Below are 27,118 nucleotides of genomic sequence, written 5' to 3'. Positions count from 1 at the left end.
GGATTTGTGGGTTGCATCATTCATCACTTCAATTTTCAGATCTGATTTTTAAAATTAATAATGGCACTTAATAGATCTGATTTATTTGTCATTTCACATATGATTACTTTTATTTTCACTTATATTATCACAATCATGTGTTGGATAATGGCTTCTTTCACTTCACGTTGCTTCTTTTCATTCATAACACTTTAGCAGTTTGCATTTTTAGAATTTCCAAATTTCTTCCTTTAAATCAACTAGATGTCAAACCTTTCATTTATAATGCATGTTGTTTTATTGTGACATTTTTAATAAAATGCATTGCATATATAGATCACATTAAAGCTTTTGTAGATCCTAATCCTAGAGATGTAAATGGAAAACCTAATACTTGCACCTCTCCTACGGTATCTAATGTGAATGAAGAACAAGCTAGTACTCCTATCAATGATCTCTCTAGTGGAGTGCCAGCATTGAAGAGCAACATAGCACCACCTTCTTCTCATGCACATACCCTAGTGCAAGGAGGCTATGATCAAATATTGGTGTTTCTATCTCCCCAAATCCTCCTTATTCTCCTAGAGCATATCTTAGTCATCAAAAAATTTGTAGAGAAGATGGTGTTATGCATTTCATTTCTGATATATTTCCTAATATAATATTAAGAAAAGATGAGGCCTTATATGATAAGGATATTCTTTCCCAATCTACCAAGGAGGATATGCATGATGAAATAAAGGAAAATCCTCCTCCACAAGATATTCCTTCTTCGTCTACTTGTCCCTTTATTCCTTCTAAACATACTTACACTACAAACTTCAAATAAATTCAATATAATGTTCCTCCTCCTTTTCAATTAAGATATTCTTATAGGAGTGAATTTAACATAATATCCAAACAAGGTTTTAGAGGACAAGGACTTGGAAAATTTGAACAAGGAATTAGAGTCCCTATAAAGCTTCCTATACAAACTAGCATAGAAGGCCTAGGAAATTATAATAATTCTCCTATGGATGATCTCCTTAGGATTCAAGATTTAAAAGATCATCTTGCAAGACAAAAAGTCTATCATGCATCTAAAGGCACTTCTTCTTCAAAAAATCATTTTTTCTCATATCACCAAACTAATGATCACACTACCAATGATTGTCCTAATTTTTAAAATGTAATGCGAGGACTCATTGATAGAGTTATAGTTAAAATAATGGATGACAATCCTTCTTCTTCTAGAAATCCTTGTCCTACATCACAAGAGACAAGGCTTAATCCTATTGATTATCAGAAAAGATCAACAACTAGAATCTTTTGGAAATTAAAGTATGATAAGAATTTTGTTTTTCCTTTTGGAAATTAAAGGTGATGAGAATTGTTTCTTTAATTGTAGTTATTGTCATTCTCTTGGAAAATGTAAAGAATATAAGGATTTTTTTAAATAAAAAATTTATAGGGCTCAAATATATCTTTCAACTGATATTGCTCTCTTTCTTGGTCAGAAAGTAGTGCCTTATCACTCAACTCACCCTTCATGTTTCTCCTCACCCTATGACACAAGTAGTTAACTTAATTGAGGCTCTTTTTCATAAGAGGTGATTCTTTTTCAATATCAAACATCTTGGGGTAGCAACATGGTTCACTCTTGCTTCTATACTTGGGGAGCAAGAATCTTATCCTTTTCTTTCTCTTTATCTAAAATGTCACTATTCCCTTTAGGGAATGAATTTTTCATGTTTTCATATCTTGTCTTTACTAGAGTGGCATGTCTTTCTATGATTAATCTTTTTCTTTAGTGGAATATGTGATCCTTCCCTCTAATTCTCTCTTTCCCTTTGAAGATTACGCCTTCTTTAGAGTTTCATTTTACATATATTAATGTCTTTTCTTACATTGAATATTTACTCTTGTGAGTGCATTATGCATTTGCTTATGTTTAATCTCTCCTTAGAGGTTGTGTAATGCTTCAAATTTTCCTTATGCTTGGGGGGAATGATCTTGTTGGGACTTCAAAAATTTTGTCAATTTTGAAGTCCCAAGCTCAAAAATTTTGCAAACTATATTCAGAATCGCCTTTCAGAGGAGGCCTTTGTAGCTCAATTGGTGAGCTCATATTTTTGCCCCAGAGAATTGTCATGCAAAATCCCTTTGGGGGATTATTTTCCACATTATAGACATTCTATGTGTCCATTTGTAGATTCCTCAAATCAGATTTGATACGTTTGTGAAGTCTCCTTTAAAAAACCTAGGGTTTAGGGTTTTTGGAGGATTTTTATTTTGCTAAGTTTCCCCTTTGTTCTGCTGAGCCATGTTATGTTTTGCGGTTGACCAAGGTCAGTCGGTTTCCTCGCCTTAAGTAATGATTGGGAGGGTTCTCTATGATAGGCTTACCAGCCTCGTGTGTTACGTCTCTCTATCAAGTCGATTACTTATAATTTATGTCGCTCAAAGGTTATACTTTTTGGTCGATGACTAAAGCTTAGTTATAATTTACCCTAGGAAGGCCCCATCGCATGATCACTTTACCCATTATATGTCCCCACATGCTCTAAATTTTCACTTAAGTTTCGGACTTGGTAAGAAGTCAAGTGGGATAAGAAGTCAAGTGGGATAAGAAGATCAAAGGAAATGTGTGGGAATCGCTTATCCCACGAGTGTATTTGCAGTAGGTCTTAGTCACACAGGATAAGGAAATAACACTACACAAGAGGAAAAGTTATACCTTGGTACAACTGAAGAAGAGAAAAGGCATCAAGGGATAAGAAAGAGTCTAAAGATACGAAGGAGAAGCTTATCCTGAAGTATCTTTAGGATACCAAAAGGCCACCATGGGATAAGAAATGATTCAAAGGAAAAACGAAGAAAGGGCTTATCCTGTGGGGGTAAAGTGATGTCTCAGAGGTAGCGCGAGATAAGTAAAAACAAAAGGAAAGGTAAACTCGATGGAAGCTGAGGCTTATCCCATGGAGGTAAGGAAGATGTCTCCAAAGGCTGCGGGGTTAGGAAACAAGGCAAGGAACGAAGATGAAAGCATAGTGTGGGACATGGACGATTGAAGGATGCTAAAAAAGGGCTCATCCCGCGAGGGCAGACGGGGTGTAGAAAAAGGTCGCAGGATAAGAAAGAGAAGCATCACAAAGATAAATTTCCTTATCTTGCGCCTCCCCACGTGGATAAGGAAAAGGTCAAAGTTGCATAGGGAGATAGAGCTCCCCATTATCCCGCCGTGTGAAAGCGATAGAATAAGGGGCTAGCAGGGTAAGTAAGGACAATGAGAACAGTGTAACTTGTTATCCCATGATACCTAAGGTCATGAGATGGAATCATAGCATGCATAACACACATGTTATGCGACATGCAGAAAACGCCACCATGAAGCCCGGTTGGTCAAAGTGTCCACATGGAGGGTTGACTAGAGGACAAAGGGGAGTATTTTGAGGATGTTGCATGTGCAGATTGGCTAGATTCCACCTGTCGAAAGAGGAGGCGAGTAGTTTCTCCTGTGGTCGGTTTGGCCACATAGTCGCTCAGTGTCCTTAGCATTCTCATCAGATGGGTAGTTAGAGACCAGCAGCATTAGAGCCAATAGTGGGGGATGCAGGTAGATCCCATAAAAATTTTGTGGCAGTTGATGACCGCCAAACTGAGCACTGGGGTACAGTGATCGAGACTGTAGGTGTGTTGGGTGGTATTCCCATCTCTATATTTTTTTACTTTGGTGCTTCTTATTCTTTTATTTCTTCCTCCATTGTGGACACGGTGCAATCTCATGTCTCCTAGACAGGCAGATAGGTGGCAAGTAGAGTCGGCTACCAATTTGTGTGTGTCTGTAGATTCCCTCATTCCCAGTTGTGATTTGGACCTAGGACCCTTTGTTACTTTAGTTGACCTTCGATTCATTCCTTTGGGGTCTTATGGAGTTGTGTTGGGGATGGATTGGTTAGCATCTCATAGTTCTTGTGTAGACTATCATTAGAAGATAGTGGAGTGTTTAGATGATCATGGCAGGATAGTGGGGATCGTTGGGGTTCAGAGATCAATATCCTTACGTATAATTTCCGCTATGAAACTTAAGCGATGTATGCGTCGAGGGTGTCAACTTTTTGCAATTTATCTTGAGGATGTGGATGAGGAAGAGAGTTGATAAATTGCTCTTGATGGTCACCCATTCTTCGAGAGTATGTTGATGTGTTTCCTATGTATACTCCCAGTATGCCCCCAAAGCGGGACATAGACTTTCGCATTGACTTAGTTCCTAGTGCGGAACCTATTTCAAGAGCACTATATTGGATGACTACTCAAGAGTTGGGTGAGTTGAAGCTGCAAATGGAGGAATTGGTGGTCAAGAGTTTCATTCATCCTATTGTTTCTCCTTGGGGTGCTCCATTTATCTTCGTTAAGAAGAAGGATGGTTCTCTTCGGTTATACATTGATTACCGAGAATTGAATAAGGTAACCATCATGAATCGATACCCATTGCCTCAAATAGATGATCTTTTTTATCAGGTAAAGGGATCCAAGGTGTTCTCTAAGATTGATCTAAAGTCTGGGTATCATCAATTGTGCATTCATGATGCAGACATTCATAGAAAATCTTTTCGTACCCGTTATGGTCAATATGAGTTCACACTGGTGCCATTTGGGTTGATGAATGCGCCTTTAGTTTTCATGAGCCTCATGAATGGGGTTTTCCGCACTTACCTTAATTGTTTTATCCTTGTGTTCTTGGATGACATTTTGATTTATTCTAGATCTATGGAAGAGAATGAGGGCCACTTATGATAGGTATTGCAGTGCTTGAGGGAGAATCAGCTTTATGCCAACTTGGCAAAGTATGATTTCTTCCAGTCAGAGGTGAAATATCTTGATCATGTAGTTTCGGGAGAAGGTGTATCTGTGGATCCTTCTAAGATCCAAGCCATTGTAGATTGGCCAGCTTTGACCAATGTTTTTGAGGTTCGGTGTTTTATGGGTTTGGCCGGATATTACTGTTGCTTTGTTCAGAGTTTTTCCCGGATAGGTCACCCGATCACTTCTCTTCAGAGGAAAGGGAAGAAGTTTGTTTGGTCAGATCAGTGCGAGTCATCTTTTCATAGCTTGAAGGAACTCCTTGTTAGTGCTCTGATTTTAGCAGTTCCTGATCCATCCAGATATTTTATGGTTTGCACAAATGCCTCTTTAGAAGGTATAGGAGTAGTGCTTATGTAGGATGGTCCTGTGGTAGCCTATGAGTCTCACAAACTCAAGGACCACGAGATGAAATATCCAGTTCATGACTTGGAGTTGGTAGTTGTAGTCCATGCTTTAGTTAGCTGGCGACATTTTCTCTTTGGGGCGTCGATTTGAGCTGCACAGTGATCACCGTAGTTTGCCATATATTTTCACGCAACCGGACTTGAATGCTCGACAACGAAGATGGATAGAATTCCTCTGTGAGTATGATTTTGAAGTTCATTATATCCAGGGGAAAGAGAATATAGTAGCAAATGCTTTGAGTCATAGGTGACATGAGGTTGCAACATTGTACCTTGAGGTGGACTTGAGAGAGAGAATTCTTGGGATTCTTCTTCAGGACACCTGGTATCAGGATGTTAGAGTCGTGACAGAGATTGGAAGGCCATTTGAGGGTAGATATTTTGAATATAACCTTGAGGCAGATGGTCTTGTTCGACATCTTAGATGGATCTATGTACCTCCTTTGGATGGACTTCGTATTTTGATCATGACTGAGGCCCCTCATGCACCTTATTCGGCACATCCTGGTGTCAAGAAGATGCATGCAGATCTTAGACAGATATATCATTGGGCTGGTATGAAACGTGACATTGCTGATTTTGTATCGAAGTGTTTAGAATGTCAGCGGGTAAAGGCGGAGCATCAGCACCTTGTAGAGATTTTACAAATCATTTGGTAGTGGATTGGAAATGGGATATCATTTCCATGGATTTCATAGTGGGTTTTCTTGTTTCTTCACGTCATCATGATGCCATCATGGTCATTGTTGATAGATTGACCAAATTTGCTCATTTTATTCCTATTCGATCTTCCTTTGCGACAGCAATGGTGGCATGAGTTTTCCTGGAAGATGTGGTGAGGTTGCATGGGATTCTTAGGCAGATAATTTCAGATAGAGATCCTGTATTTACTTCAGCATTATGGACCTCACATCAGTGTGCTTTGGGGACCCAGTTGAACTTCAATTCAACTTATCACCTAGAAACCGACGGTAAGACCGAGTGTGTGAATCAGGTCTTGGAGGACATGCTTCGCATGTATGTTATGGACTAGCAGTCGCGCTGGGAGGAATATCTATGCCTTGTGGATTTTTCTTATAACAATGGATATCACATCTCCATAGGCATGTCTCCCTTCTACGCATTGTATGGTCATCCTTTTCATACTCCTTTGAGTTGGGATTGGTTAGAGGATAGGGTGAGTTTAGGATCGGATACGCTTCGAGAGATGGAGCAGCAGGTTGAGCAGATTTGTGGATATTTGGTAGCTGCTCAGGATAGGCAGAAGAAGTATGTTGATGCTCATAGAGTGGATCGTCAGTTTTCTGTTGGCGACCATGTGGTCTTGAGATTGCATCCACCGAAGAGTATGATCCTTTATGGAAAGGGTTCTAAGTTGGTGCCTCGTTTTGTTGGCCCTTTTAAGATTCTTGAGAGGATAGGACCTGTTGCCTACCGTCTTGCCTTGTCACCAAGCCTATCCCATCTCCACGATGTTTTTCATGTTTTTGTTCTTAGACCTTATCATCTTGATGTGACCCATGTTCTTGATTGGAATTCTTTGCAGGTCGAGGATGGACAACTCTCTATGGAGCCCATGCGCATTCTTTAGTGTCAGGATTTTACCCTCAGGGGTCGTACCATCGACCAAGTAAGGATCCTATGGGACCCAAATGATGAGACCTCAGTGACATGGGAGGATGCAGTGAAGATGAGAGAGATTTATTCTTATCTGTTTTAGGCTTCCACGAGTAAGCCTAGTTTTGGGGGGGAGAATGTAGTACCACTTTCTCGATAAGACTTTTAGACTCATGTTTGACTTCTATTGAATCTTTCAGTGGATACATTATTGTGATAATTTACTTAAACATTATGCAGTATGGTGATATGTTTCAATTTATTTACAGTGTATATGTCTCATGCAATATTTTCTTATTGATGTTAAGTGTGATTTTTATTGGATTACTGACATGGACTGACACTTTTACTTTATATGTGCAATGCATTATATACATATTTCATGGTTGTATGTGTATGGGGTGCGAGGGGATGATTTTCCTTCACTCACTCTAGTGAGAAAGGGAACATCATGATTCTCCTTCATCGGTGTGTGTATCATGTCTTTTATAAATGTCTATATGCACGTGTGGTTCTCTGAGGCAGGGCATTGCAGGTACAAGTACCGGGTAGGTACAGGGTATCGACTCCACCTGGTTTCACAGGTCTGAGTGTACCTTATTTGTCTGATGGGAGTGGAGGAGATAGTTGGTAGACCCTAAAATTGACCCGTTGTTACACTCATGTGAGTGTCGTCAGTCGGTCGTCAATTCTCGTTTAACCGGTATGCGAGTCTTGGTTCTTTGACATTTTCATTTTGTGAGTCGTTGTGTGGTTATTTCTCATTTTGCTTGCTTCTAGTTAGTTAGAAATGTTAATTTGAGTGAATAGTGTTATTTCATGTTGATGTATTTAAATTAAATTAATATGCCTTTGTGATTATTGATTTAGTTAAATAAATTGAGTTATTGAATTTCAATTGATAAATTACATGTTATATTTAAAAGTAATTTTATTTAATTGAAAAAAAAAAGGAAATAAAGTTAAATAATGTGCTATTGGAATTTTTAGATTATATGTTGAGTTAATTTCAAAATAAGAAAAAGGAAAAGAAAAAGAAAATATCCCCATTGACTTTTTAAGAGGGGATTAGATTTTTACCTTTTTGGAAATTGCTATTGGTTGAATGAAAACTTTAACCTAAAAGTTTTTAGGTTAAATTTTTTTCATATATTTACCTGAGAGTTCACGAGAAGAGAAGAGAGGAAATTTTTGGAAGCTAAGTTTGGAAACAAAAATTGGAGATTGGATTCTTGATTGAAGATTTTGGTGTGCAGGTTGAGGCTCATCCCAAATTTTTCTTCCAGGAGTGCATTTACAGGTTGGATAGACTTTATCTTTCCTTTTAAATGGTTTGAAAACTTCCTGTGTGTGTTTGGAGATCTTGATTTTTTTATTGGAAGCTTTAAATTGAATACAAGTTGTGGGAATTGAGTGATTTATATTTGAATTAGTCTTTTCCCAAATAAGATTTGTAAATTGTGAATAAATTGAATTTTAGAACCAAAAAATTAGTATTTGTGTGTGTTTTCAAGTTGAGAAATTTGTTTCAAATCTTTTCATTTCAAGATTGGGAGTAAAAGATTTATTTTTCTGTGTATGGAGGTTTTCAGATTGTTAAAAATCAAGGAATATGCTGGCCATTTTTTTACAATTTGACATACCTGTATGTGTTCATGATATTCTATGTGTGTGGGAGCAATGAAAATTTGAATTTGATCCCCTCTGTTTTGTTTAAATTTCACTTGGTTTTTGCCCAAAATCAATTAATTTGGGTCTTTTATGAGTCTGTTAGTATACAAATATTTTTATCAAGAATTTTTAATTCCAAAAAAAAAATTGTTTATACTCTGTTTTAGAAGATTTATTTTTGTGCAGGAATGAAATTTTATAAAAATGCTTTAAAAATATATATATATATAAAATAAAAACCACGTGGAAAGGGACCCACCTCCCCCCACCACGTGGAATGGTAGTCGCTTATACCATAGGGTAGAAGCGCTACCATATGCTAGTCACTACTGCCATATGGTAGGCGCTACTACCATATGGTAGCAGCGCTACCATCTGTTAGTCACTGCTACCATATAGCAGTGCTTCCATGTGGTAGTAGTGCTACCAAGGGCAGCAGACCACCAGTCTTTTCTCAGCGTGGTTAAAATAAAATTTGCCTGTTCTTTTTCCAACGTTGTTAATAATGATTTCATTAGTAAATTTTGTTATGTGGATTTTATAAAAAAATCTGTGTGTGTGTGTGTGTGTGTGTTTATTATAAAAGTGTTTTTTTTTATGGTTGTTGTTGGAAATTTAGATTTATCTGTAGATTAAGTTAAAATTTAGATGTGATATATATACATAATATGATATGTGTATATAAGTATATATTTGACGAATATATAATTATATACATATATTTATATTATTATATATATTTAATATGATTTTTATTATTTTATAGAAATTGTTTTATTTGGGATATTAAATAAAATGATGATTATGTGAAAGATTTATTATTTTAATGTGGGATTATTTAATCCATTAAGTTATTATGTTTTGACTTGTTCAAATAGGGGCAATTGGTTATTTGAGGATAGTTTAAATTCTAGCCTTATTAGACTAATGACAGCTTCAAATTTCCTTAAAAGGGGTGGTTGTGTTTTCTTAAATCTTTAATATTGAATTGCAAGTATATAATGATTTAATTATTTTCAAAATATTATTTGAATTATGATATTTAGGGAATTTGGTATTTCTTAGCAAAGAGCTTGATTTCATTGCAATTCTTGTAAATATTTAGTCATCATGTTGTAGTGGTTGGTGTACCCTCTTGAACATGTGTTGTCCTTATAACCTTGTTGATGTAAACCATGTTGTGTTATTTTCCAAATGGTTACCCAAGGGTTAGTAAGATTGTGTTTCCGTCACCTGTGTTTTGTCGTAGTTATATGGTTGTCAGGATCGCCATAGGGTTCTCGTAGAGAGACTGTGATTGTATAGTGTCCTATGGGAGAGTGGCTTTCAAGTGGGGGCCGTGCCCTAAGTGGATGGTTGGATAACCCCTCAAAAGTGATTTGATAAGTGATAACCTAATAATTGATTAGGGGGTGGGTAGTTCTAAACATTAAGTAAGATATTATACCCCACGCATGGTTGTTAGTGCTAGTATAGACTCAAGATGTAGTGGGAAGGCCTGGAATGGGAAACTGACCACCTTGTCTTCACGAAGGGTTGGTAGGGTCCGCATGAGTCTTGGATGGAGCCATGGGTTCGAGAAAGGTTACCGGGATAACCCAGGTTGGGGTTCGAGACCTATGGAGGCCTACCTAGGGTAACCATCACAAGTTATGTGATGACACTCTCTCCTTAGGGTCACTAGTGTATTGTGATGTTGAGTTCACCTGGAGTATTGTGGAGTCACACTTGTATTGTCGACCATGTTTTTCTTGTGCTTTCTTGAGGATCTTCTGCTATCTCCTAGCACGGTGGGGTGGTTCCGTTTTGGGATCACATGGTCGGGTGGTAGTGCCACTTCCCAATATGTTTGTGTTTGTGCCTTCATGTGAGGATTGGATTCGCAGGTATGCGTATGGTTCATGATTTTTGGATCATCTCATGTTGGATATTTTTGTACCTTTGAGACCTACATGGTCATTTGTATCAGTGGATTATGTTTTTTATTAAGGAAAATCAGGTTTTAAGGGACCTGAAACCCGCTTACATATCAAAAAGAAAAGCAAAAGAGAAACTAGATAAGACAGAACAAGGAGAGAAAGGTTGTAAAAGAATAGCACAAAAGACAACAATCAAAGTAAAGAACAGCAAAAGGCCAGCGAGAGACTGGCACACCTAAAACAAAATTACATTTTAGGTGAAAACCTTCATAGTCTCTTCCGCATCCCTGACCAACATCATCATCTCATTTGCTGCCTCTTTCAGGTCTTTATTTTCCTACACCTCTTGATTGCCTTTGGTCTTCAGCTCCAGCTCTCTTTCATTTTGCCTAGTTCTTGATGAATACTAAGAGGGGGGGTGAATTAGTATACCCAAAAAATACTGAACTCAAACTTTTAAATAGTTTAGCAATTAACTGGTATAACAGATTTACTAACAAACCAGTTAAGACAAATACAAACCAAACAGCAAATAAGGTATTCACCCACAAGAGCACAATCACCATAACACAAGAGGTTTTGATGTGGAAACCCAAATGGGAAAAACCACGGTGAGCAGAAACTCACAAGTAACTATCTGTAGAATAGAAACTAGACCGGTTAAGGTCAAACCGGTTAAGGTCATACAATGTTCTTCACCATAACAGATCTTGTTAGGAATCTAGATTTTTGTTAGTAGATAGGTCCCGTTAAAGACTACCTTGTGAGAGGATTTTAGATTCATAGTTGTGAACCACCTTGTTAGAGATTTACAAAGGCTTTGTTGGGCCTACCCGGTCAAGGGTTTCAGACTTGTCAAAGATATGAGTAATCAACAAGTAGATGATCTAGATACTAGCATAGTATGCTTGGTTAGATCCTTGATAGCTCATGATGTCAGCCGGTTTGGCTTGACCACTGGTTTCCTTTGGAGTCTGTGGTTGTTTTCTCTTTTCTACTTCCTTCTTCTCCTCTTCTCTTTTCTTTTCCTCTTCTTTCTCCCTTTGTTCCTCTTCATGCTTTTCTTCTCTTCCTCCTTTCTTTCTTCTTCTTTCCGTTTCTCCTCTTCTTGTTTCTTCTTCTCCTCATCTTTCCTCTTCTCCTCTTCTTTCTTTTCCTCCTCTACTTTCCTCTTGTCCTCTTATTTCCTCTTCTCCTCTTCTTTCCTCTTCTCCTCTTTCTCTTTGTTTGCCTTTTCCTTTTCCAGCTTCTACTTGTCTTCTTTTTCTTTGTCATGTTTCTCCTTGTCTACTTTTTATTTATCAGCCTTTTCCTTTTCAGCGTCTGGAGTGATATCTTCAACATCCAAAGCATCAACATCAATGTTGTCCACCTATTCTATAGTTGGTTTTCCTTCATCATCAAATGCCTCATCTGGTTTTCCGGTTCTGGTTCCTGTTCGGCCTTCTTGTTGGCCTCAAACACTTGATGCAACCGGATAGCAACTTTGGCATGCAGATGAGTGTCCTTCTCTACTTCAGAGGTTTTTCCTTCTAGCAGCCTAGGTCTTCTTCTTATCATGAAGAAGAGACCTTTGTGTGTGTCCATAATCTGAAATAATTCAGAATTGGAGGCTTCAGGAAAGTATTGAGCAAATACTTTCTCCCTTATTTCTTGTTCTTTCTCTATGGCAATGCACCATTTGTTGTCCAAATAATTATATAAAGAATCAGGTGCCTTAGATCTAATTTCTGATGGCGACCAGTCATTCTTACACAAATAATTAATAACTTCCCGCTTTGTTTCCTCTTTCTCACTATCAGTAAAATCGTCAAAACACCCATTCAGATCACTAAGCAATTTTCTTCTTATATTCTTGATAGTCCTTTGACAATGTGTCATTGGCTTATAAGAAGAGATGTCAATATTTATCGGTGCTGATGATGCAGGTGTCTTGCCAGTAGCTTTTGTCTTTTTCCTTGTTTTCCTTGTCTTCTTAGGTTGCACATCTGATCTTGTGTCTTCAGACTCCGGTGAGTTTCTCATGGTCTTCCGCTTCCTTACAAATACTTTAGCGGGTGCAACTTCTGGTTTCTTCTTGGCAGGTGACCGCTTGGTCACTTTAGGGTTGGCTGAGGTAACTGGTGTTGATGTCGCTGGCACTGCCTTTCCCTTTTTCACAAAAGGTTCTTCAATTGGTGTTACCCTTTCGAAGTAGGTGTCGGTTCACTTTTTCTTAGCATTTAAAGGAGAGGCAATCAGGGTAGAGGCATACCCATCCAACATGTCATACATCACCTCATATCCCATAGGTTCTACTTCTTCATGTCTGGGCTCTACCACTTCCATTACACACTTATCTACTCTAATGGTAAAGCAGATGTCCTCTTCATACTTCTTAACAATATCACCGGATATCCTCATCCTCTGCCTCATCTTCCACTTGAATTCATCAAAGTATTTATTCAAGACTTCTGGATATCCGGTTCCCATCGCTTGGATACTTTCCCTAATTTGTTTGGTGACCGGTTGGTCAGCAAACCATTGAATATCAACAACTCCTAGAAATAGCCTTGAAAGTAGAAAAATAGACCCACCAAAAGTTGTCCAAATTTGAATCTAAGGGCACTGTCCTGTTTGATGGACTTCAAGTTCAGTAGAAGTTGCTTCTGCAAACAGGTGCATAGATCAAATGAGTCATCCTCCATGATCATTCCGTAGGTGGCATTAACCACAGTAGCAGAGACAGAGTTTAATCTTCTAGCATAAAATGTGTAGTATCCTATCACCATGCAAGCATACTTGACCAACTCATCTTTGATGGTGTTAACGGTCATTCCCCGTTGATCGCTCATAGAACTAGTGAGCTTAGTCATTTCTATCTTGATGAACTTCCTTAGGGCTGGCACCTCACCAATATTGCAAAAACTGATGACGACATGAATTGCTTTAGGTGTAATGTCATGTGTCCTCTCAAGATACATCTTGTCGCCATGCACTCTTCTCAGGATGATGCGGATGTGGTCTTCCATGAATTCTTCAAGAAAGTAAACCGCATTCTGAAGTTTCTTCCTTTCCAGAATGTTGTATTCCAGTTTGATCTTCTTGTCATCCCCACAAAACAAACTTAGCTGGGAATGAATTGTTAAGGATCCTAGGTCTTCCAGTTTGCAGTCAATGTACCCTGAAATATCTCCTTCGACAATGACTCCGACAGGTATTAGGGATAGGGCATTGTATTTCATTTTTCTTTGAATGAATTCGGCTGAGTCCATAGGTGCACTAGAACTAGAGTGCGATGCAAAAGCCATGTTTTAACTGATAAATGAAAATTTTGAGAAATACCTTCACAATTTCAAAATTTAGGGTTCGACAAATGCAACTCACACCACACCACTTCGGTTGCTTGATTACCGCTTGGTGTTCTTCACTTGATCAATTGTAAATATCTTTGGATACTTCTACAAGATTTGAAATCTCTATGAATCGCAAGTCCAATCGCCTTTTGTTGCTCTGCTCTTGAAAAATTCTTCACTCAAAAACTGATAAGTGAAAATGACTTGAAAATCCCTTTTAAACAAATTCTTCACCTACCATAATAAATGCTCCACCGCTAGGGCATAAACCCTAATTTGCCTTTTAAGGCTTCAAAATCTTCTGTCGATTGACACGTAATGTATATCAGTTAAGGTATTTTACTGGTATAAACTGGGGGTTCAAAACATTTCACCAATTTGTTCCCCCTAAGCTTTTCTGAAGCTCAGTTTGCCGGTTTAGAGACTTCCACACTAGGTGCGGAAACCATTTCATATTGTGATACTTCTTCAGGTTTCTTTTTCCATATTTTATTCATTCTGCCTTGAACGGTTTCAACATCAATCTTCCCTTCTGGAGTGACTGGTATATCATATGATAGGTTCTTTCTCATTCTGCAGGTTCTGGCAGGGTGTCCCGATTTGTTGCAATGATAGCATACCATTCCAGGTGTTCTCCATTGTCCATTTTTCATTCTACCATTCTTCCTCCTACATGTTGCAGCAGTGTGACCGCTATTATGGCAGATCAAACAGGCTGCTCTCTAACTGGTTGCCGCTTGATATCCACCACCACCTAACTAATGGTCATAGGCATTATACCAGTTTGGATTCTAGTTCACAGATGATTCAGGAAAAACTCCTTGAGTCCTTTGAGGATATGTCCCAGTGTCATGCATAATAGACCTGCATTCAAATGCTTTATGCCCAAACTTGTTGCATACATAACAGTTTCCATTGAATCTATTGGATCTAGGCTTATTGTTTAGAAAATAAGGAAAATTATTGTAGGCCTTATTTCTACACACATTAGCAGTATGTCCTTCCTTGAGACAATTAAAGCAAACAGGTTTAAACTTTTGCTTACCTTTATCCTTTGATGTCAGTTGCTTCTTTGATGCTCCATCTTTTTTTCCAGAGGTCTCACCTTCCTCATAACCGGAAAAACCAAGTCCAGTGGTATTCTTTACCGGTTTTGTTGATTCAAGCTTTTGTTCTAGCTTAATAGTACCCTTATTGAATTTGGCAAGTATTTCCTTTGACTCGGTGAGTTCCTTAAAAATAGCAGCATTGGATTCCTTCAAGGTTGCATTCTCAGAAATAGCCATGCTTAGTTCACCTTGCATTTCTTATTTTTCCACTTTACTCTCTTGGAGATGAGAGGTAAGGGTATTGATTTCTTGTCTTTTACGAGGTCTTCAGTTTTCCTCTGGTTCTCCAACTCTTGACACATTTTGATTGTCAGTCCTTCCAGTTCCCTTCTCAGGTTGGCATTAGATTCATTCAGTTTTTCAACTTCTTCAACTAGGGCTTCCATGTCTGCTTCATCAAAAGAACTATTTTCAGTAAGATCCATCAGTTTCTCAGCATGCTCTCTTCTTTTTGCTAGGAGGGCTTATATTTGACTTTGAGTTCATCAAACGCTTTCTCAGTCTGAGTGAGACGATCAGTAAGTTCCCTTACAGTGTATTCCCCCATATCTCCTTCCAAGTGGTTAAACTTATAGAAAGGTTGGCTCTGGTACCAATTGATGAATATTAAGAGGGGGGGTGAATTAGTATACCAAAAAATACTGAACTCAAACTTTTATACAGTTTAGCAGTTAACCGGTATAACAGATTTACTAACAAACCGGTTAAGACAAATACAAACCAAAAAGAAAATAAGGCATTCACCCACAAGAGCACAATCACCATAACACATGAGGTTTTGATGTGGAAACCCAAATGGGAAAAACCACGGTGAGCAGAAACTCATAAGTAACTATTTGCAGAATAGAAACCAGACTGGTTAAGGTTAGACCGGTTAAGGTCATACAATGTTCTTCACCAGAACAGATCCTGTTAGGAATCTAGATCTTGTTAGGAGATAAGTCATGTTAAAGACTACCTTGTGAGAGGATTTCAGATTCACAGTTGTGAACCACCTTGTTAGAGGATTTACAAAGGCTTTGCTGGGCCTACCCGGTTAAGGGTTTCAGACTTGTCGAAGATATGAGTAATCAACAAGTAGATGATCTAGATACTAGCATTGTATGCTTGGTTAGATCCTTGATAGCTCATTGTTAATGCACATTTAGCATTACTTTAGTCTTCAATATATTCACACTCTGTTTCTTCACACAGACCTAATCTTCTCTTCTATGATCGCACATGCAAAAACCCTCATGCACTAAAACCCTATCAACAACTAAAACCCTAGACATGATGTCCTTATAAAGGAATCTAATTTCATGTCGGTCCAATAGGATTACATTACAAGCTCCTAGGTTTAGTGCATCTAGACACATTTGGTAACATGGCACAAAATCACCGCCAAAGTGTCGGTGGATGATAACTCATCACAGAAATACCGGTTGGTAACTCATCACAGAGTAATACCGGTTCATTACCGATTAGCAGTTCATACATTTTACTATTTATCAGTTGTCATAAGGAAGACTGGAAAAATGTTAATTACGCTTTATTCCTTTGTACCTCTTTGGGATCCTCAAACCGCTTGAGGTCTTCATACCACTTTGGGTCTTCAGTCAGTTTGTGACTGGTAAACACCTTCTGCAAAACACCGATAGTCTAAAGACAATAATACATAATACCGGTTGGAACAATTACCGGTTGAGCATAACTCATACATAGGGAAGCGATCATAAAACAAATGTGTGTCCGTCAATGATACTCACAACATCATCAAAATGCCAACAGTTTTGCATCTGGAGGAGTTTTTGAGTAGAACTAGAAGTCAACTCGTCATCAATAATCACAGTGTCTTTATTCTACTTATCCTTCTCTAGGAAAGCAACCAGTGCATTCATGTTTTGAGAAGACACCTTCAACACAGCCAAACTATGCTCCATGAATTTCCTTAGAGCACTCTCAGTTTTATGAATCTGATTGTTTATCAAATCATCAAACTCACCCTTTTCTTTGAGATTCCTCACCACATCCTTTAGGTGCTTCAAATCTCCCTTTATAATCTCACTTTCCGGCTAGTCCAAAATTTATTTTTCATCCTCTACTACACTATTATCCTCCGCATTTTCCTCTTTACCTTTAATGTTGATATCCTTAACCAAATTATCAATTTTGAAATCCAGCTCTCTCTATTTTTCTTGAATGCTAGTAATGTTATCAACCACCCACTTCTAGAAATTGAACATTTCCAGAGTGTTGTTTCTAGCAACATTCAAAATGGAATCCGCATTCTCCATATCCTAGGAAGAATCCTAGGACCTAGGGTTGACCTCCTCCATATTATGTTGAACATCATCCATGTTGTCTGAATCATAGGGATTCTCCTTTTCCTCTAACTCTTCAACATCCTCTTCTCTCTTCTCATTAACCTTGTCTCCTTCCTCACCCTCAACCTCCTTCTCCTGCTCATTCTCCATCTCTTCTTCCACCTCCTTCTCCTGCTCCTGCTCTAAAACAGCCTTCTCTTTTGTGTCTTCTTTATATTTTTCACTAACCCTCGATTTCTTTTTAGGAGGAAGATTAGAAGAATCCTCATCAGAGTCAGAACCATCATAATCCTTAGAAATATGGGCATTCTCCACAAAGGGATCATCCTTATTAGCCTTAACTTTACCCTTAAGATGCTCATATATTAACAAAATAAGACCTTGGTGAGCGATGGGGTAGGAATTAGGTTTCTTAGCATGGTCAGCTAGACTATCATTAAGGGAGGAGGCCAAGTAGAAGGGTAGAGATATCTTAGAGCCATGGTGAAAGTGGTTAAGGATAACAAAGTGGTAATTGTAGACTTTCGAAAACCTACCATAAACCATAAGATACTCCATTAACAGTTTCAACATTTTCTGCCAAAATGATTTTACCTGGTTAGGGAGATAATAGGAAGTATTATCCTTTTTGGCGAGCCGAGCCCTTTCTTCTTCATTTTTGGGGAAATTCTTGATGGCTTCCATCGAGAACTTGTGGTCTTTGTAAAACTTGATGCCATCCTTTTGCAAACCGGTCACCTCAGCCATCATCCACATTCCAGGTCTGACCAAATAGAGTAACTCTGTTATTTTTCCAGCCCTTGGAAAAACCACGAGAAACCGATTTCTTGCTCCCATGCAATTTCTCCATATAATCAGTGAATTCATATCTATGCAACCTTTCCCAAATTTTCCTTTCACCCTTCCAACTATCACAGCTGATGGGCTCATTATGGTTGAGATTTCCTCCCATAATATGATAGTTGTTCAAGTCCAAACCCTCAAAAGAGCACAAACTAGCCAAATGCTGAAGAATAGAGACACTGGAATTGAAAACCAAGGTAATTTTCTTGTTTTTCAAGTAGCCATTTAAAAGATGGAAATTAACCCACTACTTAATATGATAAGGCCCTTCACACATATACTCATTATCGTGACACCTGAGACAGGTAATCATCTGACAATCCGCCTCACTCCAAAATCTATCATTGAAGTGTGATCCTAGAAAGGTAATAATGAAATTAATATGTACCATGGATTCTGTCATAAAATAATTACTCTTGAATTCTATTCTTACATGATGACTCTCTGATATAATTAGCATCTTCCGCTAAAATGACCCCCTCATTGGCTAACAAATCAGCTACCCAATTACCTTCCCTAAAGGTATGGGTAGTAATCATACTATCATAGGCATCTAACAATTTTTTAGCGTTATCAATGATATTTTGGATATTCCAAGAAGGGGAACTAATACCTTTAATAGCTTGAATTATATTAAGGGAATCCCCCTCCAGGCAAATTCTTTTAAAATTGAATCTTTGAACAAGCTAAAGACATTTTAAAATTGCCAAAGCTTCTACCACATGGTTGTTTTGAATTCCAAAGGGAGAGGCAATCGCAGCAACACAAAAGCCATATGAGTTTCTGATAACCCCTCCCCCTCCAGCATTCCCTGGATTTCCTTTAGCTGCTCCATCGAAGTTCACCTTAACCCAATCAGTGGATTATGTTACCTTGGCAATTGGTAAAGACGTAATTTCATATGTATTATTGGAAGCCATGTAATAGTTGATTAATGTAATCTTAGTTTATTTGGATGTTTATTATATCAGTTATCTTTATTCATTGTGCAAATGCTTTCTTGAAAAGAAATATATTGTAATACTTTCAATCTTCGAAATGATGAAATTTGTTGTATGAATATGATTTATTTGTGTTCAATAGGTAATGTTGGCAATTGTATGTATTTGAGTATCCTACAATGGATAATTGGATTAACTTTAATAATGAAATTTAACCTTTCGAATAATTCTTCGTTGGTAACCCTTTAGGAATTCTTTGTGTTAGACTTTCGCTTGTGTAATAAATGTGCAATGTAGTAATTAAAGCACTTTATGTGGATTAAACTTTTTTTTTTTAATTATTTCACCCTTAGTTGGTTAGTTTGTGTGGTTTTTCCTTTAGGGTTCCTGGTGGGGCATTATAGATACCACCAATAGTAATGAGGATCAACAAGAAGAAGAGGTATAAGATACAGATCAGAGAAATGGTATATTAAACAGTGATCAAATTTCAGATTTGTTGTCAGTTGAGTATCAGAAACATATGGGCATAAGTGGTTCTCAATCCTTGTGTTTTTCTCACGCCAAGGACTACAATTTTGGTAAGGCCGTATATGACACAAGCATTTCTGATTTTTCTTCTACCAGTGAGTGGGTCAATATTCATAATGATAATACACATGAGAAGCCCGATGAGAGTGATGATGAATCCAATTTATCAATCACATTCCAGACATCGGCCCCGTGCGTTAAATACCATGATGATGAGTTTTCTTATGAGTTGAAGCATTCTTTGGAAAACCTTCACATAGATGTGGGGGTTGATCTTGAATTTGAGCCAGAACTTTCCAGTGAGCCAGACTTACATGCTTATGAGTGTATATGGGATTCAAACAACTCTACAACAACATGCTTGGAAGATGAAGAAATGTATGAACCTATGGGTATGTTGGAGCTTCCAAGTGATTGTTTTTTCCAGAATAGTAAATTTTTGTCATATAGTAAGAAAATATGTGGTTCTTTGCCAGTTCATGTATTGTATGATTGTTTGAATGAGTCACAAAGTTTGCAAGAGTGTCCTCCTGAGTTTTTTTAGTTTGACATACAAACTTGTGATGATTTTTTTTTAAATGATACCTATTGCATGCTTGTGCAAGATTTTATTCATTTTCAGCTAGGTGATATTTTCATGGTGTGTGACAATGATTTGAGTCATGATGTGTGTTGTGTTCAGCTTGGAAGTGTGTTTTATAGTGAGCATAACACATTTTTGTCATACAGTGATATGTATTTTCAGTCATTGCATGAGTTTCAGATGTTTGATGAGAGTGGGTGCAATGATGGTTTTCAGCATGGTAACTAGGTGAGAGATGCCAACAGGTTTGATCAGTGGCATCCTAGCTATACTTTTAGATTGGCATCAATGCGGTCTGAGGAAAATAGTGTGTACAATAGAGGAAAGCATTTTCTTATCTTTTCAGGTGGCCTTGGGCCATCACATGTAGTTTGATTCTCAAGCCACAACAGTTTGGGGCACAGAAGACTATTTTTGACTCTGTGCCTAATGGAGTAGGCACCTGGTCTGCTCCCCAGAGATCTGGGATCTTGCCATGCCCGCAAGGGGCATGCATCCCCAAGCTAGAGGCACTATTCGGACTTCAAATATTTTGTCAATTTTGAAGGCTCGGGCTTAAAAAATTTGCAAATTGTATTTAGAATCGCCTTTCAAAGGATGCCTTTGTAGCTCAATTGGTGAGCTCAGATTTTTTCCCCAGAGAATTATCATGCAAAATCCCTTGGGGGCATTATTGTACACCTTATAGACATTCCATGTGTCTTTTTATAGCTTCCTCAAATTATATTTGATGTGTTTTTGAAGTCTCCTTTAAAAATCCTAGGGTTTAGGTTTTTTTAGAGGATTTTTATTTTGCTAAGTTTCCCCTTTGCTCTCCCGGGCCATGTCATATTTCACAGTTGATCGATGTCAGTCAATTTCCTCGCCTGAAATCATGATTGGGAGAGTTCTCTATCATAGGATTATCGGCCATGTTTGTTACATCTCTCTACCAAGCTGGTTACCTATAATTAATGTTGCTCAAAGGTCATACTTTTTGGCCGATGACTAAAGCGTGGTCATAATTTACCCTAGGAAGGCCCCATCGCATGATCACTTTACCCATTATATGTCCCCACATGCTCTAAATTTTTACTTAAGTATTTACCTTGGTAAGAAGTCATGTGGGATAAGAAGATCAAAGGAAATGTGTGGGCATGGCTTATCCCACGAGTGTATTTATAGTAGGTCTTAGTCGCGCAAGATAAGAAAATAACACTACACAAGAGAAAATGTTATCCCATGGTACAACTAAAGTAGAGAAAAGGCATCACGGGATAAGAAAGGGTCTAAAGATATGAAGGAGAATCTTATCCCGCAGTATCTTCAAGATAATGAAAGGGCACCACGGGATAAGAAATGATTCAAAGGAAAAACGAAGAAAGGGCTTATCTCACGGTGGTAAAGTGGTGACTCAGAGGTAACGCGAGATAAGTAAAAACAAAAGGAAAGGTAAAGTCGATGGAAGCCAAGGATTATCCCATAGAGGTAAGGAAGATGTCTCCAAAGGCCGTGAGATAAGGAAACAAGGCAAGGAACAAAGATGAAAGCATAGCGCGAGACAGGGACGGTTAAGGATGCTAACAAAGGGCTCATCCCGCGAGGGCAAACAAGGTGTAGCAAAAGGTCGCAGTATAAGAAAGTGAAGGATCACAAAGATGAATTTCCTTATCCTATGCCTCCCCACGTGGATAAGGAAAAGGTCAAATCCACAAAGGGAGATAGAGCTCCCCATTATCCCGTAGTGTGAAAGTGATAGAATAAGGGGCTCGTGGGGTAAATAAGAACAAGGAGAATGATGTAACTTGTTATCCCACGATGCCTAAGGCCATGAGATGGAATCATAGCGTGCATAACACACATGTTATGTGACTTGTAGAAAACACCACCATGAAGCCCGGTTGGTCAAAGTATCCACATGGAAGGTTGATGAAGGTTAACTAGAGGACAGAGGGGAGTATTTTGAGGACGTGGCATATGCAGATTGGTCAAATTCCAACTGTCAAAAGAGGAGATGATGCCAATGAAAATGATTGTGCCAACATGCTACAGGTAAATTTTTGCAACCAAATTAGATTGGATTTCAGCGATGGCGTCAAGAGGGAGCTTGCATTTAATGAGGATAGGAGAGAAGATCAGTTGAGCGGCTCCATGAAATTTGAGGGTCTTCTATAAATGAGATTTTACTACCTTGAGCACATTAGAGGGTCTCCAGTCGATAAGACATAAGGACGTAGGGTAGGTGTGGATTACTAAATTTAGTAATCTAGGTTCAAAGATCAGCCAGGATGCAGCAGAGGATGAACTTAAGGAAAATTTGTGTGTGGCTCGAGATACCTACTTCTAATTGTCCTCAAGCTCATGGTCCTAGGTCCCAGAGGCTATTTTCATGGTCGCTTGTATTGATTGCCTCCAAATGGATTGCATGCAGAGTGAGAGGAGGGACACCTCATTATGTATTTTATCCCATGCAATCAAATTTTGACGTGTGTGTCTCACCTGGCCTGTAGATTGTTTTTCTCTCTCGTGTCTATAAAAGGGAATTCAGGGCCAGTGTGAAGGTAGATTCTAAATTTAATTCTCATTCTAGAAGCAAGGATTCCATGCATGTATAGTGCAAGTTTTAATGCCAGTTAGATTTTTCTTTCAATTTGTAGTTCTTATTGTTTCAAACAGTTTGTAGCCAGAATACAAGTAGATTTAGAGGTTTTATTTATAGTTGTCTCTCTAATGTATGCTCTATTTTATGAAATGAAATGATCAAGGGTCTTTTATTTTGTCCCTACAAGTCAGGTATATATCTTGTTGTTTTTTTCTCTTCAAGGAAGAGATTAATTTGCTTCTTCAAGGTATATAAACAGTGTTGTGTTTATGTGAGATTCTCAAGTATGGCTGTTGGTGAAACCGAAAGGGAAAATATTGGTGTAATGCATTAACATTTCAAGCTCAAAGATTGCATGTTACCATCTTTGGATCATAAATCTACATATTGTGAATTTAGCTTTGTTGCCCATACAAGGCATTAGTCATGGGGTTTTTTTAGTTTTTAGAACCATTCCTTAAATCAAAATTTCTTTTATTTATGCATTTATTTCTACATTAGGAGTAGGATTATTGTAGAAAACCCCTCCTCAATGAAGTGCATAGATGCTTAGAAACTAATATTAAAGCCAAAACTAGGAGTTAAACCATCTTCCTTGGTACATTTTCATTGGGATGATCTGTTGTAAGTTGTAGTGTCCTAAGTATTATGAAGCTGAAAGTTGTTAGACACTATATAGGTTCACCCGCCTTGGTCTCGTAGAGCCAAAAGTGCAGGATATTTCAGTCTTTTGACTGAATCCTTTTCAGTTGGCTAAATCCTTCCCCATGTTTATCAGTAAGTTGGTGGAAATTCCTCTAGGATTCGGGGACTGTTGGTTTGGGAATCAATAGATATTTCTCTCTTATCCTTTCTAAGGATCCACTTTACTTTTGTTGAGTGGAATTTGCTTATGATTTAATGTCATTCCTTGTGTGAAGTTTTTGTTTTCTCAAGGATTATCTCTTATGCAAGAGGTGTATGTCCTTGGCTACAACCTCTTTTTCACTTGTCGATGTATATCTATCATAAACTTACCCCTCACATTGGGTCAAAAGTGTATCATCCTTCATCTAGAATCCCTTTCACCTAGAAATAGGGGGAAGGTATGTACTCTTTTTATCCTTCCCTTCTCTTGGTAGATGTTATGTTTTTTCAAGAAACCCCTCTTGGAGGTAGACGTCTCTCGAGCAAAGATCTCTTCTCCTCCAAGGATTCTATTTACACTTGTTGTAACATATCTTTTTCAATTATCTTATCCTTTCTTGAATACTTATTCCCTCTTTAGCTTGGATTTATGACATTCTTGCCTAAACAATATCTCCTTGGTGTTGAAGGTGGGTACCCTTTTTTCTAGCTTCCTTAAAACATCAACATAGGGCTATGTTGATATCTTAAGGGGAGGGGAGGCGCCCATATTGCCCTCTTTGTACCATATTGTACCATATTTTTGCATGTCTTAAATGAGTTGCTTAGACTCAACATTTGGTATTTTTTTAGATGGGGTGCACATCATCAAAACCAGAGAAAACAAACTATAACACGAGATGTCCTTGAAACCAGACATGTATCTATCTTAAAACATGGTTACACATTCTCAAAACTAGAGAAAATAAACTCTTATATGAGATGATCCTAAAGCCAAACATTCACCCCTTGGCATTTTCATTTGCATTATATGTCTTAAATAGGTTGATGCATGCCCAAAACTAGATGAAACACTCTTATACGGGGTGCTATATACTTGAAACTAGACATCACTTGCGCACACGCATGAGGATGATTGGAACTAGCAAAACACAACTAGACTATTCCTACTCTCCTCCCCAACATGGATCACCTAGAAAAACACATCTAGAGTGTGTATCCATGTCCTTTCTCATCATTATTCTCATGTATCACATAGGAAAACACATCTAGTGTGCATCTATGCTATCTTTCTCCTTCTTCTCATGAGCTCATAACGTTGCTATTTTTAGTTCATGGATGATGTGTTATTTTCTCTTTTATGTGATCACTTGTGTTCTTGAGATGGCATTTTTCAAGAATGATATTAGTGGTTGAGAATTTTTGATATTGAGGTCTCTTTGGCTAGTTGACTTGAGGTCTTGTTTTTGGTCTTTAGTTTTGTGTTGTGCCTCTTTTTGCCTTTGTCTTTGTTTGCCTTTTGTTTGATTTTTGTTGCTTTTTTTATTTTGTCTTATTTTGTGGACCCTTGCATGCATTTGAGTGAGTTAAGATCCTAATATTGGGGGCTTGGTTCCTTGAAATTAGTGATGTCTTATACTCCTTGTGATTGTGCTCCTCATTGCTCCTTTGTTCCATCTCCTTCATCTCTCTTCAATATACTTACTGCAATTATTTGCATAGGCTCGTACTCTCGTTAAAGTGGGAGCTAAATGCGGCATCGTAAATTACCACCAAGCTGATTTACACCTCATTTTTATGCCCCTACTTTATTGCATCTTCCCCACATCTCCTATCTGGGTTCGTTCAGTGTCTTAACTCCAACTTTTATACCTTGTACACCTACCAAATGATCCTTTGGTGCTATGTCCTTCCCCCTAGACCTTAATTTTGGTCCCTGATTGAGGACCAAGGTAGTTGCGCCCTGATCCTAGACAAGAGCACCCAATGCCTTGTTCCCTCTCAATGGGGCCCATTTTTCAAGGGAGAGGTGTGACCTATCTCTCTAGTGGGAAATGAATTTGGTAGCTCAATATGGTTGTTGGAGGTTGGCCTAATCAGTAAATTGATCTAGGATCTCATATATAAAGGAATTTGATCAACTTAATTTCATCCTAAGTATTCTCAGTCTTCACATTCAAGCAATCAAGTATTCAAGAATTGAGATGTTCATCATCAAGCATTTCCAAAGATCTTCAAGGTTGCATTTTCTTCATTCATCCATTATGGAGCAAATTACAACATTCATATGCAAGCATGTGTGTGTAATTAGGATTTTATCATGTTCATGCCATTTCATGCAACATATGTGATTACATTCAAGAAGCAAAGCATCATTATCAATTCTTACAGATCTGGGGTATATCTTTCCACTATTTATTTCAGTATTTGCAATATTTATTCAAGCTTAATTCCTAAACCGGGGTATGACTTAGGCAAATCCCTATTCCCAACTTATTTTTCTTCTTTAGTGCATGTAGGAATAGGTATGGAGCTACAATCTTTAGAATAAGCTTTATTACAGTGATGAATCAATCCCCCATTGGAGTGTGAAAAGTGTTGAGGACCAGAGCAACCACCACACCAGTCCTGACAAATCAAGAGCTCCTTGTAGGAAAAGGTCTAAATCCTCTTATAATCCTTAGATCCAAGTTTGTGGCTCAACTTGATGACTATAGCTCATTGTTTGCACATAATTACTTCAATTTCAGTCTGTTTGCCCTAATTTTAATATCTTCAACAAATCAATTCAACTCAAGGGAAAGAGGAGGGCACATTCAACGCCCTTGGAGTTACATTAGAATATAGATCTATTAGGTTTATATCTATCTAATTCTATCTTTCTGTAATGTAATTGGTACCCAAGTAAAATATTAGCAAGTTTCATACATCTAACGGTGGAAACGCTAATATTTTTCACCAATACAGACCTAACTACATTCAAGAAGCAATACAAGAACATTTCAATGATGGGTTTGAATATATGGAATGACTTTCTTGATTTCAACTACAGTGAGGCATGTATTCAAATTATTTTGTCTCATTCATGGAGATACAATCTTTTATATCAACAATAAAAAATTAAAAGGGATGCTATCAAGGCTTTGACTAGATTATACTCCTTCGACACTATCCCTATTCCAAAAATGGTGAAGAATAATACATTAATTCAACTAACTATAATCATGGAAGACATCACTAATATAGGTGTTTGATATGTGACAAAAGGGTTGCTATATAAGATATACTATCAGAACCATTAGGGTTTCACTCCCACCACTGCAATTCATATTGTGTATCAAATGATGGTTGAAGGAGAGAAGTTTGATCTATGTGAACTTTTGAGACAACAATTGTTGGATAATCTAGAGAAGAACAAGAGTACAAAATATCAATTCAAGTATGGGTCTTTGATTATTTGTTTGGAATTTATGTTCATAAATGAAATTTCGAGGATTAAAAATATTTTTTGGGATAAGTTTTCCCCTATTGTGTGCTACAAATAAGACAGCATATTAGGACTTTTGGGATGAATGGAGATGCATACTAAACTTGTACTTAGAGTGGTTCAAAAAAATTTAGGATATAATGCGAGAGAGAGAGAGAGAGAGAGAGAGAGAGAGAGAGAATTTTGGCAAATTCAGTCTAAAAATACAAAGATGGTCAAATTAATTTTTTTAGTAAGTTAAGACTATTTCTACATTTAAGCGATTCAACCAAGAACTGTTTGGTTTCCTGAGCTACCTTATGAGGTGTTTGTAGAAGATGTGGAAAATATTATTGAGCTA

This window comes from Cryptomeria japonica, chromosome 5 (assembly GCF_030272615.1).
Source record: "Cryptomeria japonica chromosome 5, Sugi_1.0, whole genome shotgun sequence".
NCBI lineage: Eukaryota > Viridiplantae > Streptophyta > Pinopsida > Cupressales > Cupressaceae > Cryptomeria > Cryptomeria japonica.
This window is presented reverse-complemented; position numbering follows the sequence as displayed.